This window comes from Trachypithecus francoisi, unplaced genomic scaffold (genome assembly GCF_009764315.1).
Source record: "Trachypithecus francoisi isolate TF-2019V2 unplaced genomic scaffold, Tfra_2.0 Lachesis_group5, whole genome shotgun sequence".
Lineage (NCBI taxonomy): Eukaryota > Metazoa > Chordata > Mammalia > Primates > Cercopithecidae > Trachypithecus > Trachypithecus francoisi.
In genome coordinates, this window is record NW_022681470.1 from 6,428,139 (window position 1) to 6,433,673 (window position 5,535).

The 5,535-nt window shown below is 50.0% G+C and overlaps 1 pseudogene; it reads right to left on the reverse strand.

The window, feature by feature from the left end:
• Window positions 1-1,822: 1,822 nt before the first annotated feature.
• On the reverse strand, window positions 1,823-5,057 carry LOC117076264 (annotated as a pseudogene).
• Window positions 5,058-5,535: the final 478 nt, after the last annotated feature.

Sequence of the window (5,535 nt, forward strand, 5' to 3'; positions counted from 1 at the left end):
GATTCTTTCACCCCAAATCGCCATAAATTTGATGTTTATTCTAGCTTTAATTTTAGCAGAATTCATCTTCCTCTAATGGGACCTCTTTTCAAATTGATGTTTTAGTTTTATTATAATTCCTCAAATTAGATCCTGTTCAGACATGTTATAACAAGTTAGTACAAGTGCAAAATATTTTTGAAATCTATGCAAAAATATGCATTTCCCATGTACTTTTTGAAGATCCCTCATGCTTTTTGAAGTTTTGAATAATTTTGAACATATTTTTAGACTACCACAAGAACATTATCTATAGCACTGAATTTCAGATTTATCAACTTTGTGGTAAGTATAATAACCAATGGAAATTCCAGATAGGCAGCTTAGCTACTGAAATAGAATTGGAATTAAATGATTGTAGAGGTATCAGTAAAGACCTGCAGGCATTGAAAAGCATTTAAAAATTTAGAAATAAAAGAACAGGATTATATGTACCATTTAAGAGGAGGAAGAAGAGAGAAGCGGTATCAGGGACAGAAGAAAAAAAAAAGAGCACAGAGAAGGACCAATAATAGCAAACGTTATGTAAAACTTAAGGAGAGTGAAGCCATGTCTGTTCTCCACAGGCTATGCTGTCTTCATCTTTGTGTGATGTGGGTGGGGGGAATTACCAAGAGAACATCACACAGGCCATGGATGAGTTCTACAAGAGCCAGGTAGAAGAGCACTGTCCTGATGGTGCCCGGCACCCAGCTCACACACATCTCTTATTTGACAGCTTCCCCAAAGCAGACCTTGAAGTCCAGGCTCCTTGAGAAGCTTGGGAAGGAGATTTTGCAGGGCTAAAGGGCCTATCCCCAAAGATGCCACCCTCACCAGTCTCATCCTGACAGTCTTGGATTATTTTTGCCCTGAGATTTTGGAGCGGGGGACAGGGAGACAAGAGACAGTGTGCATTAGCCAACTTTCCAGAGAACATCAGCCCTCCAGACTGGGGCAGGTCAGACCTCCATTGGGCATTCTTCTCCTCACTGGTTGCCATTTGGGGGAAACAGCACTTGTGAACACCTGCCCATCTCCTCAGGTCCTGCCCGAAACCCTACCTGTGCCTTTGGAGAGAGACTGCCCCGAACACAGAGCCCCAGCAACTGCATCTGCAGCCCCCAGGGCTTAATCCCCTTCTACATGGGGTTCAGCGCATGTGAGTACACAGTGGGCTTGATTCCTGCCCTCTAGTCCCTGCCAGATACCCCATGCCCACCTCATGAAGAGAATGAGGCCACACGGACACACCCAGGCCATCATGGTGAGGGGTGTCTGGGGCCCTATTTGCTCATCCTTCATTGCCGGTTCAGGGCCAGCTGTCTGGCCACATTCCTACCCTGAGGTGGGACACTGAGGACATTGTCCACTAGGCTCACTGGCCACTTTTAAAGTTCCAGAAACAGAGGGCCAACTGGTCCCCTGGAAGTTGGGTACATGGAATAAGCCAAGGCATGCCTTCAGGAACAGGTTTCCTACCACATAGCTGTCCAAAGCCCAGGGCAGCCTCAAGTTCATGTGAAGCCTTCCTGCCATGTCCACAGCCCATGCTGACCCCTCCTGGAGCCACTGGAATGCTTGTTCCCAGGCATGTGATAAGCCCAAGAGAGCTGCAGCCTTACAGGACCACTCTGCCCATCTGGCAGCAGCACCCAGAGGGCCAATAGAAAGAAGTAGGAGGTGAAACCAGATGCTGTAAGGATGCTTTATCAGGTAAAATCACATACTATGAAAATGCTTTAAAGTGCAACAGGAGGAGATATAAAGCCACAAAGAAAAAGCACGTAGTGACACATGGCTATCAGAACACACTAAAGAATCCACACCACTTCCCCCCTTTATCCAGAAAAGAAGCTTCTAAGGCCACCTCCTCAGCAGACTCCTCGAACTCCTCCTCGGCGTGGAGTCCTGGCACTGCTGGTACTCTGCCATAAGATTTTTCACATTGTTCTCAGTCTCGGTCAATTCCGTCTCATCCATGCCCTCGTATGTGTACTAGTGGAGAAAGGCCTTACACCTAAACATTACTGTGAACTTCTCCATAATACGCTTGAACAGCTCCGGATGGCCGTGTTGTTGCTGATACCAGTGGCTGACATGTCTAGCCCCTTGGGTGTGGTGTCACAGGCGGCTGTTTGTACATTGTGAGGGAGCCGATGAGCACAGTGGCTGCTGTTCTTTTGAAGGCTGAGCATCAGCTCATCTACCTCCTTCATGGATATGCTACCTCTGAAAATGGCAGCCACCGTTAGGTAGCAGCCATGACAGGGGTCACAGGCAGCCATCACATTCTTAGCATCAAACATCTGCTGGATAAGTTCAACCACCGTCAGGGCCTGGTACTGCCAGCTACCCCAATTGGTCAGTGGAGCAAAGCTAGGCATGAAGAAGAGCAGCCGGGGAAATGGGACCATGTTCTTGGCCAGCTTCTGCAGGTCAGCATTCAGCTGGCCTGGGAAGCACAGGCATGTGGTGACCCCACTCATGGTAGCAGATACCAGGTGAGTCAAGTCACCATAAGTGGGTGTGGGTAGTTGTAGGGTTCTGGAACAAATATTGTACAGTGCTTTGTTATCAATACAAAAGGTTCCATGTGCATTTTCTATGAGCTGGTGGATTGAGAGGATGGCATTGTAGGGCCCCACCACGCTGTCCGACACCTTGGGCGAGGGCAGGACGCTGAATGTGTTTATGATCCTATCTGGGTACTCTTCCTGCATCTTACTGAGCAGAAAGGAACCCATCCCAGACCCATCCCCCCACCCAGGGAGTGGGCCAGCTGGAAACCCTGCAGGCAGTCACAGCTCTCAGCTTCCCGCCTCGGTGTCCATCCCCGACTCCATCAGCTGCTCACTTTCTGGATAGTACCCCGTGGCCCAATTGTTCCCGGCCACACTCTGACCTGTAAGACAGTATAGCCAGTCACTCGATGGCCAGGTATACGGTCATCAGTGGTCACTGCCACAATGCAAAAAAGACCAAGTGTCACGTGTGAGGTGAAAGCACCATTCACCCTACACATGGAGCAGGTGGACCCCCTCCCCCAAAGTTACAGGACAGCAGCCTCCCTTGTTAGAAATTAAGCCAGTAAAACACCAAAAGCAAGAGCAACAAAAGCCAAAACTGACAAATGGGATCTGATTAAACTAAAGAGCTGCTGCACAGAAGAAACTGTCAGAGCAGACAACCTACAGAATGGGAGAACCTTTTTACAATCTGTCTGACAAAGGGCTAATATCCAGAATCTACAAAGAACTTAAGTTTACAAAAAAAAAAAAAAAAACCCATCAAAAAGTGGGTAAAGGATATGAACAGATACTTCTCAAGACATTTATGCAGCCAACAAACATGAAAAAATGATCATCGCTGGTCAGAGAGATGCAAATCAAAACCACAATGAGATACCATCTCACGCTGGTTAGAATGTCAATCATCAAAAAGTCAGGAAACAACAGGTGCTGGAGAGGATGTGGAGAAATAGGAACACTTACACTGTTGGTGGGAGTGTAAATTAGTTCAACCATTGTGAATGACAGTGTGGCAATTTCTCAAGGATCTAGAACCAGAAGATACCATTTGACCCAGCAATTCCATTACTGGGTATATACCCAAAGATCATAAACCATTCTATATAAACACGCACACGTATGTTTATTGTGGCACTGTTCACAATAGCAAAGACTTAGAACCAACCCAAATGCCCATCATTGATAGACTGGATAAAGAATGTGGCACATAGACACCACGGAATACTATGCAGCCATAAAAAAACGATGAGTTCATGTCCTTTGCAGGGACATGAAGCTGGAAACCATGCTCAGCAAGCTAACACAAGAACAGAAAACCAAACACTGCATCTTCTCACTCATAAGTGGGAGTTGAACAATGAGAACACATGGACACAGGGAGGGGAACATAACGCACAGGGGCCTGTCAGGGAGTAGGGGAAGGGGGAAGAGACAGCATTAGGGGAAATACCAAATGTAGATGACAGGTTTATGAGTACAGTAAACCACCATGGCACATGTATACCAATGTAACAAACCTGCACATTCTGCACATGTATCCCAGAACTTGAATAAAAAATAAAAAACAGAGGAAAGAAATTAAGTCAGGAGCCAAACCTGAGACAGCCTAACAACAGACCTCGCTGCAGGTGGCTCCTGCCCATTCCCAAGGAAAGCAGCAGCCAGGCCCCCACTCAGCTCCCTGCAGGGAGATTACATCAGCAGCTCCTCCCCTCCGGCAGACACCTGGGCCTGCCTCCCAAAGCCGGTTGAGGAGAGGGAGATTGAGCGACTCAGAGGATAGGAAGGTGTTGAGGGGCCCTGGCTCCACAGTTCCCACAGCCATGACCTTGGGGCACTCCTTGACTTTGAGCTGCCCTGGCTAAGGAGCCACACACCAGTCTCTACCCACAACTCACAGAAAATGAAGTTGTCCGGCCTGAAGATCCGCCTGAAAGGCCCGGAGCGCAGAGAGTTCAGGGTGCTGGGCTCCAGATCAACTAGCACCGTGCCAGGCACTTACCTGCCACCTGAAGGGGGCAGAAGGGCATCAGCGAGGGGAGGACCACTGTGCCCAGGAGGGCAGTGGGGGAAGGACTGGGGTCTCACCGCTGGCCTCGCACGTTGGTACACTACAGCAGCAGGTGCCCGTGGTAGGTGCCAGGGGAGTCCATGGCATGTTCATCAGAGATCACCTCCCAGAACTGCAAGAGACACGAGGGGCCAGACAGGCCAGGGCTGAGTTAGGACAGAGAGCTGAGGCTCCCCAGTCCCTCTCCCACCCCCTCCCCAGGACACCGGGTCCCTGGGGATCCGCCCTGGCCGCCAGGCCAGCCTCCCAGCTCCACCGGGCCCGGGGCAGGGAGCCCAGGGGTGGCAATGCAGGGGCGCCGCCCCCACCACTGCCAGCATCTTCCCCGGCCACCCAGCAGGCCCGCGCTGGGCCCTCAGGGCTCCCCCACCCCCGCCAACCTCGACGCCCGTTTGCTTCCCGCACTGCCCGGCCTGCGTGAGCACCATCTCCCTCATGGCCAAGGCGGGACTAGGGTAGCAGGAGAAACGCGAGGAGGAGGAGCAGACAGACGCGCAATGACAGGGCCTGCGCTCCACCAACGCTGAAAGAGCCCCGCACCCACCTCCCCCAGTCTCAGATTGAGCTCCCAGAATAAGCAACAGCTTTACTTCCACACACCTGTGAATCCCTTGGCGTTTAAGGTCTGTTGGAGAGCTCAGGTGACCTTGCCGTGGCCCTTTCCATGCTGGGGAAAGCTGGTCAGCTGGAGAACTTCCTCCCACGTCTTTAGTAAGACTAAATCCCTAGCTGAGCTGAAACTGAATTTTCCTCCCCTGTGGGAGGGGAAGCCTCTTGTTTCCCTATTCACAGATTGCCTTCGCACCTGTCCTAGACTGAGGACATATTTTGTAATTGATGAATCCTTTCATCTATTAGGAGATCTGTGGTTAGGAAAGGCCTTCCGTATGACTCAACAGGACTTATATAAGTTTT